Source organism: Lepidothrix coronata, unplaced genomic scaffold, assembly GCF_001604755.1.
Source record: "Lepidothrix coronata isolate B3197 unplaced genomic scaffold, Lepidothrix_coronata-1.0 Scaffold98, whole genome shotgun sequence".
Lineage (NCBI taxonomy): Eukaryota > Metazoa > Chordata > Aves > Passeriformes > Pipridae > Lepidothrix > Lepidothrix coronata.
The window spans coordinates 2,425,509-2,439,850 of NW_016690278.1; the positions used below are offsets into that span (position 1 = coordinate 2,425,509).

Sequence of the window (14,342 nt, forward strand, 5' to 3'; positions counted from 1 at the left end):
GCAGGGAAAAAGACCCTGCTCTTTGTGGGGAAATCTCAGAGGACAAACCCTGGCTGGTGATGACTGCACACATGCTCGTGGACCCAAAGCACACCTTTGCTTACAGGTTTGGAAGGGCTGCAGCACCTCCTCTGCATGTCAGTACTACACATTTCAAGCTGCAATTAACATGTAACCTAGCAACAGAACTAAGCAGGGAATATTAGCACCTCTTCTTTGTACCTCCTCCACTGTCCCATTTCTGCTTAGGATTTGGGGGATTTGGCAACACTTTTACTCACACTATTGAGAAACCTGGATTGCTACTCACATAGTACACAGGCACGCTGCAACCACTAACTTGGTGCAAAATCACTTTACAAAACACTGGGAGAATTAATCTTTTCAAGCATTTTTCCACAAGGGTGCTGGTACTGGTTTGCTGTGCTGTCCAACATGCCACGAAACATAATCCTTTCTTCCTGCATCTGATCCTGTGGCCACTGCAAAAGTTTGGCATACAGGAGTAGAGGACAGGAAGCGACAATACGGCCTTCTACAATCAGTGGTATTTATGTAACAGGGTTTTTTTTTTTAATCTTCAGAAGTGTGTTTCAGAGTACCCACTCTATATTTCAACCCCAGCCCCCCAATATTGTTAACTCTCTGCAATAAGCTGACTTCCAATGCTTTCCAACAACTAAAGATAAACACCAAAATCCCTGTGTATGACGTGCCACAGGAAGAGTACGAGAAGGATCCCACTGAGAGTCAAAGAGGCCTTTGGCACTCTCCTCAGTGGAACTAGGCCCTACTCCTGGCACCTTAATACTCTGCACAGAGGCAAAATAAAAGTTGAAGCGGTCTGTGGGATGTTTGAGCAAATGTCAGGGCAGTCGATTTAATGCCTATCAGTGAAAATCCAAATATTTATCCCTCGCAGTCAGCCCACGGGATCCAGAACACTGAAATACTGCTTTATAGAGGTTGTAGCATTCCCATCACACTAGCAGACTGCAGTGAGAGAGGGCAAGTATTTGATCAATCGGTTTGTCTCAGCTGATGAGCAGAAGCCTGCACAGCCAGGAAGACTCAGCTGTGCCGCCTCTGCTTGAACTTCAGCTCTCTGGAGTTGGGTTAGACTTTACCGGGAACAAAGCAAATGTCCTGGCCTTCAAATAAGACCAGTTTGCCTGGATATAGGTTTCATATGATGTAAAAATACTGACTTTTAAGGACTGCCCAGTTGGAGGCATACCAGCTAAGTCCCTGCATTAAACCAGGCCATGGAGCCTAACACTGGACTAAGCACCAAGAGCACAACACCTGAACTTGAAGCATATCCAGTTCTTCCAGCCATGCTGGATGACAGCTGCAATGACACTGTGTGCCCCAGTATCTGTTACAAACTGAGTAACACAGGTTTGTTAATGCCTAGAGCTGCCTCTGATTTTCATCCACAAAGGCTGACATATTTGGTTCACTGCTGACACAAGTTAACTAGGTCCACTGAGTTACTAATCCACCAGAAAGCGCTCTGCAAACTAAGAATATCAGAGCAAAATGGGTTAGCACCCTTTCAGATGTTCATCCAGCTCACAACAGGCAAGAACTGTAAGACAGAAATGCAGAAAAAAGTGATAGACTCAACACTTCCAGCTCAGTTGGAGCTGAAGTCCATCTTTATCTCCGTTTCAGACCAGCCTGATAAGTTCAACACAGCTGGGAAATCTTAGCACTGCAGTGCCAAAACACAGCTTGTTTCCAGTTCATTCTTTTGTGCCTCACCTACGTAAAATTTTGAGCTAACAGTAACTATCAGTGATCACTCCTGACGCTCACCCAGAACTATCTGAAGCAGAAATACTTTTTCTGTCTAAGGTAAGAAAAGCTTCAAAAAATCATCCCCACAGCATTAGTTTTCTGTGGTGTAAAGTACCACAGTACAACATGGACTGGCACAATTAAAGCACAGAGTCCCCACACTTGTCCCATGGTCTGCCTTTGCAGAAGACTCCCTGCACACGACATTTTGCCCTGCTGCAAAAAACCTGCACAGCCTCCAGACCTATTTCAACTCAGTGTGCAATTCAGAAAATTGCTTTCAAAAGAAAGTTAGGCTGCAGGGCAACCTCTGAAAACAATGACAGAGAAACACAGTCTTTGGCCAACCCTTTATTTCTAGAGCAGTGCTATCCACCACTTAGAAATACAATGGCTGTGGAAAAGTCCATTAGCTGCTATACCAACAGTCTCCAGATCTAATCCACCTTAAATACAAAGAAATGTATTTTTACAGCTGTAGATTTAGAGAGGAAAAACCTCAAGTGGCAGAGAATCCGTTCTCCACCCCCATGCCTGGTGTCTGTACTAAGTAAACATAAAATGGCCTTCAAAAGCAGCTTTCTGCAAACAATGCAGCTGTTTGCTTTCTTGGGGGGTGGGGGCAAAAAACTCTTTCCCCTGGAGAAAAAAAATTTAAAAAAAAAAAAATCATTATTTCAAGAGGGAACAAAATGAACTTAACAAACTTTGAGACTGGAACATTTCATGATTCTGGCAAGAGACTATGGACAACTTTAACTAAGTCCTTGTCAGCAGAGCTAAAAAGCTTTTATTAGTTGAAGAAGGTTCAGTGGCCTCTGTGAAATCAGTTAGCAGCCTCTGTCCTCTCAGATTTTCCACATCACAGAAACTACCACCACTGGCAACTCTCCACAGATAAGTGGCCATGGAGAATGCCAATCTGATGCCTACATATGATTTTTGCCTTTATGAGGGCAAAATAGACATTATTTGCTGGACACAGCACGGGTTTGAGCTCCTAGAGCCAGTGCTTTCCCCTGCCACAAGCAGACATGATCTGGCACTTCAGGCTTTCTGCCCCAGACAAAAAGTTGTACATCTGCTTAACTCCAACAGATCTTGTCTAATGAGACCCACTTTCAAAGAAAAGAAGCAACTAAGGCACAAACATCATACTTCAGCAGAAATACGGTCCTCTTTGTGAATGCTGATAGATGTCTTATCATTCATTTTCTTTTAGGTAGTGTCAGGCTGTTTTGTGAAGGAAACAGGATCATGAGCCATGTGAATTCTGCAAAGCCCAGTGATCCATATGCCATCAGTTGAGATCAGGTCCCCACGAGGACTGTACACACAAAGACAGGATGGAAGTGTCTCCCTTATGAACTGACATTCTGACTCTCATAAGACAAATCACCAAAGAAACTAGCAGCCTGGATGGGGACTAGTGTAACAGAGGTACAGATTAAGCCAAGAGTCCAGAATCAAATCCCCGTCTCCCAAAACAAGGTCTAGTATCTTGGCCACTTCTCTGCCAAACACCAGGATTTCCCTTCTTCCAGCACAGCAGCTGTAACCAAGAGACTTACTCTTACACAACTGCATCCACTTTGTAGAACTTAAAACTGTGCAAGGCCATAAAAAGCTCTCAAGGCATAAGTATTGGGAAGATGTTTTCATTGTTACATCCTCAATTCCCAGAAAGTACTTTGCATAGATGCAACTTCAAATGAGACTAAAGGAAGAGGAAAAAACAGTATTAATCCAGATTCTGTTAAGAGTAGGCCAGATAAAGAGCAGCTGTGGACAAATGCAAATAATTTTTTATCCTGCTGCTAATCATCTAGTTGGAGCTAATATCCATAGGAAAAAAAAGGAAATGCATAAAGAACCAGAAGTAATGTCCATCGTGATCAAAACTCACACAAAGCTTGCAAAACCCAAAGGAACAAATCTGACATTCCCATCTCTAAAACTTTTGAGCAGTCAAAAAACTTAACGGCACCTATTGCGGCTCTCGGAAAGAGGGGAAACTGCCACCTAAATAATGATAGTTTTATATAAATGACCTTTTAATGTTTTAAGCCGAAGAGCCTGAACTAGGTTACAAAGAGGTGCCATATAAAGCATTAGCAGCACAGAGTTCAAGCAACTCACCTGGGGCCACAAGCACACCAAAGCAGAGATTAGAATAAAACCTGCAGATCTCACACGTCCATCTCCTGGGTTAAGCACGGCTGGACTCTGTAGCAATCACAACCAATGCAGGATCAGCAGTGGAGGTGTGAGCTTTGAACCTAGAGCCTTCTGCCTGGGACACAGGATCAATCAGTGGAGCCACACAAACACTAAAAGCAGGTCTTTCATAATCTCCCCACAGAGGACATTTCTCTCCTATTTGCCAAATGAATACAGGACACAAAGTTTCCTATTCCGTTTAAAGAGTCATTCACAGAGAAGTGCTTTCCTCTTCAAAAATCACCTAGGTCATGTCACAGAGTTTACACCAACTCCTTGTTCCTAAGAATGTGACTGGAGAGCTTCTGGGTCAGCAGGCAAGAATTAGGACAACAAACAACAGCATTTTAGTGGCAATTCTTGGCAAGATCCCCCACTAGTTTACTTCAGTTCACACACTGACTACCTGCTCTTAGGTAGTAAACTGGCCTTATTCTCCACTGCTTACCAATACTGAAGGCAACTAATATATTGCTTTCAACATGGCCATCCACATCAACCCTCTAAATAACAGTGATTTGTATGACAGGCACAATTTTAAGGATCCATCTTTGTGATAATTCACAACCAGTTGAACTCATTTTCCCTCCTTGAGGAGCCTGTCAAATTTTGTAAAACCACGATTTAAAGAATAAAGCCAAAATATCAGGAAGCTGATGGAAGAGTCTCATGGAACACCTCCAGCGACCTGCCACCTTTGGTCCAAGACACAGAGCCTCCCACTCATCCACAGGATCCTTAAGGCAGCACGCACACAGCTATAAAACACTAAGTAAATTACTTCATTATTTAAGGGGGCTCCAACCTCACAGAAAATTGGAGGCAATCAGTGGAAATGAAACAATTTTAGCAACAGGCTGACATTAAAATACTTATTCACAACCTGCTTGAACTGCTGTTACTAAAGCAACTAGTGACAAAACCCAAGCCCCATATTGGGTTCCGCTTGCTGCACGAGGTACTACACATTGAAGTGAGCTTGGATCTCGCTCAGACAAGACTTGGGCTTAACATAATGTCACGTTAGGAGCAGGAACCTGACTTCCCAACTCTTCAGGCAAAATGGCAAGTGGTTTCTAAAGGTATTTAGCCTTGGCATGAGAACTGAGAAAACTGATTTTTCACAAGTCAGTTTTTTGTGTGCTGAGCCCTTTTGAATGCTCCACTATGAACACATGAGCAGATGATAATTTTGAAAGACCTCGCCTAGATTTAACACAAGTGCTGACATTCCTGGCCCTAAACTCTTCAGAGTACTTAACCTGCCTCTCCTGTCAAAGCCAAACTCCCAAGATGTATTTCTGGGACGCTGGTGGGCCTACCCTTACCAATCAGAAACAAGCCATATGGGACAATTCCCTCCAGAGTCAGCACCAGTTAAAGTACTCCATAAATACAAGCCTGACTACATTTTCCAGAGTCCTCAGTGCCTCCTTACACATTTACACGGATACATATTTTCAAAAATGGCTGCTGTTTTATAACGTTTCCTTTTGACACAACATGCCAAGTCATTCTGAAGAACCTGTCACAGCTCAGCTTCCCAGAATCACCAAAACAGCTGGTTCTCACTACTTCTAGCACGCTTAAAAGGCTCATTGATGAAAACAAGCACAGCTCCAATGCAATGGAAGGTGTCTAGTTTGCATGCACCACAGCTGGACTGACCTAAAGGAGTGCACATGCAAGGGAACGTGGCATGCACTTAGGCAAGAGGAATTGCTTAAGTGTCAAGTATAAGACGCAAGATGAAAACCAGTCATCTATTTTACAAAAAAAAAAAAAAATAGCTTCGAATAGCTAAAAAAATTGGAAGGTTGTGAAATACGTGAAGCATTTCAACTTTAAACATTACACTGAATGTCCTCTACTTTCCCCACGGGAGGAAAAAAAAAAAAATAAAAAGGCAAAAATCTAGTCCATTCCTTGGCAAAAACAAACACAAAATGTGATTTACTTTATCACGGCCAATGTCCAAAAATCCATAGTCCATATTAACAGATGATTTTTTTTTTCCTGGGCTCTCAAAGAATGGCTCTTTTCTAGTGGGCTTTAGAAATAACAGAACATCCTGCTAAAATAATAATTGCGACATCTGAGCACAATTCACGCCATTAAGCTTTGATCTCTGAGCAAGTATAGTATTGTCAGTACACACTCTGCAAAAAGCTGTGTTACACAGCCTCAGTCACTTTTTCCAGCTGTTGGCACATCCTGTTTAAGGACATTACATCTGCAACTAGGAGAAAGGGTAAAGAATTTCACATTGCAAAAGGTACTTTTCTGCTTGGCAGCAACCTCAAAGGGGAAAAGGAAGGCACAGCTTCCCCAAGAAAGCAGCTTTTCCCAAAAGAAATCCACAAGCTCGGATGCCGTTAGGACAGAAACACTTTTGACCACCACCCCTTCCACACCCCTTCCTGGTCACTGAGTCATTTACACTAATCAGCCACAGATCTGGTTTAACAAAGTGCAATGCTGACAGGTGCTCCACCATCCTACTGCAGAGTCACTGGAGCATCACTTCTATCTTCTACTGAGCAAAGATATCAAGCCTTTCCCATCACATTCTTTAGGATTGTTTTGGAAAGGAGTGTCTTCTCCTGCATCTTGTGTTTGTAACTTGTTCCTTCATCTCAGGAGAAGAGGAGGACACAAACTGTGTCCAGTACAAGATTAGGCTGCAGTTTGAGATGCATGCCTGTCCCGTAACATCAAAAGAAGTCGTACCGTTATTTTCCTTTCCATCTTTGCTATTTGGGAACATCATGCCAAAAACCAGTGCAGCAGAAAACAACATGGCCTATAATGTCATAAACATCCCAGTGGTGCCCTTGAGATCCATAAGCATAAAGAATAAGCTGTCTGTTAAGCTGGATATCTACACAGCTGCACTGATATCTGTGCCCCAGCTTTAAGTAACAGCAAATGAAACGAAAATAACCCTGCACGATGCAGAAAAACAGCAGCCAAGAAAAAGCCTCTAGCACAATGCAAGGAAATGACACTGACAAAAGAAAGCAATAAACTGGCAAAGTCAGTATTTAGCAGCCACTGTCAGCTTGAGCAGAGTTTGAGTCTACAAAGCCTACAACAGATAGGGCCACAACAGGACCTGGTCTCCCACATGGCTACCATCCAACAGTGCTGATACAGAAGCTGGTAATTCATTGAAGTGATAAAGAGATGTCCAAGTACTTTCAAAAGCAGTGAGTGTCAGCTATGACAAGGAACGAATTTCTGATCAATCTCAGCAACCCATGCAGACTTTAATAACCACTTATCTCTAAAGTTATTCATAGAAGAATATGAAAATAGCGGGCACATGATAAGGCAGCCTGAATACCTGCTGTGTCAGGTGTGGCACAGCGCAGTTAGCTGGGCACACTGCCAGGAAGTGTGTGCCAATCTTCCCGTTTTGCCTGATCCACAGAGCAAACAGCTGTTCCACACACTTTCTATTCTCCAGCTCCAGCCGTACAGCCCATACCCCGCTGCTGGAGCTTCAGTCCCCAGGGCCAGCATGGCACTTAGCAGGCACACAAAGCAGGCTAGTGCACGCCTAATTTAACATCATGCACACACATATCCAGGAAAGAAGGATGACAGAATTTGTTCGTGTCCTAAGGTACGTTTCAAGACGCAGAAAGATTGAGGACAGAGTTCCATCAGTTTTCTCCAAAAGGTTCAACGGACCAAGCACAGAGGTGTTCGACTAAATTTCAGCCAAATGGCTTGGAACAGAAAACACTTCAGGCAAGTGCAGAAGTAGCATGAAATGCTAAAGGGAAAAGCAATAACCTTGCAGGAGAGCTAGGTGAGCAAAAAGAAGCTTTGCAAGTTTTTAAATGGATATAGGATTCAAAACATATTTTTTATGTTGAGTTTAAATATCCTTAACTGTGCTGGGAAAGTTCCACTGGAACCAAAGCACGCTCCGTCAGACAACCCAGTTTTGCAACTGTGTCTGGGTTTATATATAAACACAACTGGGAGGATACATATAGTGATGTGGAATATTAAGACTATGCCACAAGAACAGGGAGACCTGGCAATCAGGAGAATGAAAAAAGTACTGGGAAAAATAACATCTGAAAAAGCCTGAAAACAGAGGGTGTTACAGGTGATGGTATCAGTTTGCTAGAAGAAGGAAGCAAGTCCAGATCTCTCCAAAGACAGCAGGAAAAACTCCTTTTGCTTAGTTTACAATGAATATTTAAATACAAGTTCGAGAGAGCTGGGAAACAACGCAGTAAGAATTGCTACTCTGATTTAATAAGGTAAAGAATAATTAAATATCTAAAATACTTTAAAACAAATAAATTAGATTAAAAGCACCTTTGGTAGAACAAAAATACAATTGAGGGATCAATTTAGTTTATTAAATAGGAACGCTGCATTCAGGGGAGGAGTAGGTTTTGACTTTTGACTCCTGTACTGAACCAGAATGAAATGTCCATGCATCTGTACTCAGAAAAAGTCAGTGCTGCTTTATTGTTTGGATGAGGAGAGTCTGGAGTTTTTTTAATCCATCCAGATTTGGTCCATACTCTGCTTTTACTGTCTAGTCATAGCCAAATTCTTGTTATGGGAGCATAATTAAGATAAGGGGAAGAGAAAAAAAACCCACCAATAGATCCCCAAAATATCAATATATTCCTCATAAATACAGCTCTCAGCCAAAAAGAACACTTATGATAACTTGCTTGTTTCTTTTTAAGGCACAAAAAATCCACCTGTAAAAGCAGTCATACCTCTGAAAACCTTGGATTTAAACCCAGGTTGCTGACATTAGCAACACGGCCCATAGTCTTTGAGAAGTGTTACCTGCTGCTGGTGAGAAAAAAAAAACAAAAAAACAAACATGCTTTCACTTCTACCATAGAGAGTATAAACTTTGGTCATGTCATTATTATAATAATGCTGAAAGCAGATAAGAGGAAATGCATCAAGTCATTAAAAGATGAGTACAGGCGCTGAGATCCAGGTTCTCCCGGTCCCCAGCCCTGCTCTTGTCACCTACACCACCAAAACTGCTGCTCTGAGACCTTCCACATGGCTTAATTTTGAATTTTACTAAGCTAACAACAAACTACTGCGCTAATAAATATCTGTTGCACGGTTTGCTTGCTTGCTCCCAGGAACAACCATTCCACTTGGAAACGGGCGAGGAAAACTGCAAAGTGTTTCAGAGAGTCAAGCAAGCAGAGTGGTAACAGGTCTTGGCCACCTCTATCCTCCACACAGCCCTGGCTAAATTTGCTACAAAGGAAACCAGATCCCCAGAATTATCTCTGAACTGCGCGGTCAAAGGCTTGGACTTTGTTCTTTCACAGAGAATAACCTTGCTATCTAGCCCAAACCAGAACAGTCTTGTAAAGGCTCTTTTGCTCTCCTTTTTCTGTCTAACTCCAATTGTTCTCTAACAAAGTCAGCATAAGACAAACCAATCTCACTGAATAAGACAGAGCTCTGCTAGGCAACACTCCCCCAGAAAATAACAGAAGAGGAAAAAGGTCAGCTTGTATGTGAATATTTATGCCATTCAAACCAACAGGCATCTTTATTATCTATGATTAAGCTTTTTTGCTAATAACCCAATGAATAAAGACCTGAATGCTCCCATTTTTTCTACCATGTTAGCCTGCTGTGTCAGGAAGGCTGCATCCTACAGTTTTCCATCCTACTCTGTCTTGCTCTCAGTCTGAGTCGAGCTCACATGCTTTTCCTCCCAACTACAAATGCTAAAAAAGACAGGACTAGCTTTGCTGCCACCAATTTTAAAAAGAGAAAACAGTGTATGCCAGGTAGTCCATTCAGTAGTTTTAGTCATGGTAGTTCTTCTGAGTGGATCTGTATGATTTTTGTACAAGCAACAGAAGCAAAACATGCAGATTCAGAATGTGAAACTTTTTTTTCGTGGTGATCATCTTTTGAACACTACAAGCAGAGTCTGACCACAGTATTTTTTACCTATACTCATAATACAAGTAACTGCAGACGTGCATGCTCATCAATTACACAAAACACTTTCAACTATTCATAATTAAAATCCTCAGCTGGCATAAATATGAGATAATCACAGAGAGAGTGAATTTCTAACACATCAGACATGGAGAAAGTGGGCAGAGTCCCTAGCAGCCTCAGATGATCAAGAAAAATATATTTTATGTATGAAATGTATTTTACTAAACATTAGGTTCTTACTCTAGCCCCTCTCACAGGAATCATCAGGAATAACCAGCCTAATCAAAACATGCTGGTGTTTAGTCAGCCATGGCCTCTGGACTCATTCCAAGATTTGGTGTGTTGCCCAGCCTAGAAGATCTATATAAACATCATGGGTGCTTGCTTCAGGGTTTCTTAAACAAAGTGGTAGTCTGGTTCCCTTTCTGCTCCCCTTCTGTCATCATCTTTGTGCAGGCACCAGTGCTCACAAAGCCATGAGAAGATGTTGAGCACAGGATGCTGGGGTGGAAAAAAAAAAAAAAAATCACCAAACAAAAAGAAGAGTTTGTTCTCAATTACTCACCCTGGGCTGGTGAACTCCAGTGCCAGCACAAAGGATGAAATAGACGGGGAGAGAAAAAAAGAGCAAGCAGACCAGGGAAAATAAAGCAGGTCCAGTACTAGTTCACTGGTAACCTTCAATTACTCTGGATTAAAGTTCTGAAGAAACCACACCCTAGGAAATACTGTGCCTGCATGGTGCAATACACATAATCAACACTAGCAGAGCCGATCATATTTAGCCACAGATGGATGAGTTAGTACCAATCCTCCTCCTGCTCTGTCTTTGTGGGTCTAATTCTGCCAGGTGAACTCGTTGGTGAGATACCAGGCTTGCAGAGGTGAAGGCAAGGGAGGACTTGCTTTCTGAAATGTAATACACTTGATTAACAGGTGAGAATGCTCCAACCCAGATCCTGCATAGAAGACCTGCCCTCGCTTTCCCAAAGCCACTAAGGCTTATTCCTGAATCACAGAAGCCTGGTCTACCCGCACACAGCCAGGGAGTTTAGCCTAAGGAATGCTAGAAAAAAGGCCACTCCAGGAACAAAGGCCAAAATAAGTTCACTGACCCTTTTTTAAGCTCGTGGTGTTCCATCTTCTGTAGTTCAGCATTTGACCAGGAGCTACTCTTTATATACACCATGATGGTACATGCTGAATTTGGTGCCAGATCAAGCCTCTGATCAGACCACTGAATGAGACTTGGGTTTGAAAAATATTTAGCAGTACAAAAAAGGTTTGCCAGCTGTTGCCTGTGGCAAACTGATTTATAAATGTGCCTCAATGAAGAGACCATTAAGAAACATTTGATGTACCTGCTTGCACTGATAAGCAGCTCTATTCAGAAGAAATTTTGAACAAACATCCAAAAGACTACCATGACTCCTGGAAATGCCAGAACCTTATATATAGCTGCACCCAAGGTGTTTATTTCACCTATCACACAGCTATGTGTCCTTCTGCAGCAACTTGTCAGGGGACAGTTATTGTGAATAGTTTGGGCTAGCTGTTGAATTATCCCATTCTAACCCCAAATTACAGCAAGTTGTCATCTCTTGCAGTCCAGAGGCCAGCTGGTAACACCTCAGAACACCTAAAGTGAGCATTAAAAAAAAAAAAAAAACAAAAACAATCAAACTTTATTATTTAATGCTAAGTATTTTCAACTTCAGTTTCAACTTAAATTCTATCATGCAACACTTGTGTTTCATGTGACCCACACTTATTTTGTTAAGAGCTGACTTTAATTTTTACCATAATCAGCCCTACCAAATTATGATTACATGGGAAACAAGGTGCTCCATGTCATGAGTGAAGGCATCAAACTCCTTACTTGTCCAGACCATACCAGATACAGACTCTATCACACAACTCTTACATAAACTGAACTTTAAATTTGCACAATGAACTGTGAAGACCCACCAACACTATTTTTATCTATTACATCAGTAAGACACCGCAGGGTCCCAGGTACTACTCATTTAGCTTAATGGCCAGCTGGGGCATCACACACTGATTTGTGTTACGGGAAAGTCTGAGCACACACTGTCATTCCCACTTGTTAGGGAGGCAAGCTGTGCCACAAGGGCGAAGAACAAAAAGCATTTGCACAGAATGTTTACTACCATGACCCCCTTTCAAAACTGAGCAAGACTGCTCAATTACAATAGCCTTTCGACAGCAGGCTTGACCATCTGTTGTCAATGGAACATCCCCAAGACACTGCTGTTTTCTGCAGTACAAGCACCAACTCATTTCCAAAAGCACCTCCAAAATAAATTTTCATGTGTTAATCCATATCCTTCAAATATGTTATTTGTACAACCTTTAAAATATCCAAGGTCAGCAGCTGGGGGAGATGGGGCACCCCTGGTTAAAAACAAGCAAAAATGACGTTTAATATGAACTTTGAATTTAGAATCAGAGTATCTTTCCAGGCACGTTTTAAGCATCTGGGCTGCCGTGCAGCTCCAGTCTTTTGTAACAACAGCCTGATAATAGATTGCAGTGTAGCAGTCCAGACTTCACAACAGTCTGGCACGCAGCAGCATGATTTGTTGCATGCAACTGAGCCTCCTGCCCATCGTAAAAGCGACCAAATAGATATTTTTTTTTATTTTTACACGCCCCCTCATCCCACGGCCATCCCCTTATCCCACCCCCGCGACTTTATAGGATTCACGTAGGGGTGAAGGGAATGAAAACCCTCCCGTTATCTTCTAGAGCCCACCGGGGCAGGGAGAGGCGGCAGTAAGGTGAGGGAGTGCTGCCAAGTCAGAGTCGCCTGGCTCAGGATAAGCTAAAATAATGTAAATATTAAAAAAAAAAAAAAAAAAAAAAAAAGGAAAGAAAGGGGAAAAAAAAAGGCACACACAACTCGCACACATGCACTATCAGCCCCTTTCAGATCCGCCGCTACGCGGAAAAACCATCCTCCGAGCCGCGCTCCCGACACGCTGGGCACAGCGAGTGCCACCACGTCGGAAGACAAAAAAAAAAAAAAAACTCAAAACAATATACCCCCTCCCCCCCAAACCAAAACAATAAAAAAACCCACCCCAACCATCCTACTCGTTGGGTTTTTTTCTCTCTCGCTTTGTGCCGCTTGCTCCGGGCGGAGCGGGGACAAGCGGGAAGCCTCCCCGTCAGCCGCCCGCGACGCGTCCCCCCCGTCCCGCAAGGCTCCACCACCTCCTACCTCCCCGGCCGGCAGCCGCCGTCGGTCCCGAGGGAGCCGCCGCCGCCTCCTCCTCCGCGCACCCCTCCGGCCCCGCTCCCGACCCCGCTCCGGCCCCGCCGCCGCTGCCAGGCACCCCCGCCCCGCAGTGCCTCTTATAGGGCGGCCGCTCTCCCCTCCTCGGCGCGCCGCCCGCCCCTTCCCTGCTCGGGGCCGCCCAGGAGCCTTGCTTTTCCCCACCCTCTGAGGTCTTCTTTCCTTTTCGCCTTTTCTGTCTGCTCTTCCCCTTCTTCTTTGTCCTTCTTTTCCCCCTCTCCTGTCCCCCTCCCCACCCCCCCCCACGCCTTTTTTTTTTTTATTTTATTTTATTTTCCCTGCTCTGCGGCTGCTGTTGGAGGGGGCGGGGACGCGGCGATTTGCATGTGGGCGTGCACCGTGCAGCCAAAAACAAACTTCGGGGCCGGCTATGTCCGCTCCGTCCTCGCACGGCGAGCCAGATGTCCGTGGTATAGCTGCACTCGCTGCTTTTAGTGAAACTCCGCCGTCCCAGGTGCGTGAGAAGCATCCCAGCCCTTCGCATCTGGCTCCTGCACGTACCCCTCGGCCGACTCTTCCTGAGAACCGTAAAAAGAAAGAGCAGAAACCCGGTCACGGAGTTACCAGCGAGGTCACTGTGCTCCGGCCGCCCACGGGCGCCAGGCCCGCACTGCTCCCCGCACCCTCAGGGCTGAGTCGGCACAAGCTGAGCACAGATACATCCTCCGCTGTACAGCTACAGGGCACACTGAGTGCACCAAGAGTGTTGGCCTGAAAGGAGCCAGTCAATAATGAACAGATTCAACAGGACCAGATGTGCTGTCCTCCCTGTCACGGCAATGGAAAGGCAAGGAAATGTGAAAGCCAGCACTTGGACACGTACCCAGAAATAATGCTGGATTTAGTTGTGTCAGTTCCTGGAGAAACTGACAACTAATCACAAACTTTAATAAAAACAAATCTTAATTTATTTTTAACAGTTCACAGTGACCAACCTGACTTTCTCCAGATACAAAATCCATAAATGATAATGTGTTTTATCTATTGGAAAAATGGCCTGTGTCTGGCGGCTGAAGGTGTCCTCCCAAATGGG

General features: G+C 43.8%; 1 protein-coding gene across 3 annotated transcripts in view; it reads right to left on the reverse strand.

Moving 5' to 3' along the window:
• Positions 1–13,329, reverse strand: part of ABCA1 (ATP binding cassette subfamily A member 1) — a 90,816-nt gene extending 77,487 nt beyond the window's left edge. For 2 of the 3 annotated variants that reach the window (XM_017822476.1, XM_017822474.1), the window contains exon 1: positions 13,235–13,329. The gene's annotated coding sequence lies outside the window, so the exon portion shown is untranslated. Of the gene's footprint in view, positions 1–3,942; positions 4,061–13,234 lie in introns of those variants that run through there. The other variant, XM_017822475.1, reaches the window with a different exon arrangement.
• Positions 13,330–14,342: the final 1,013 nt, after the last annotated feature.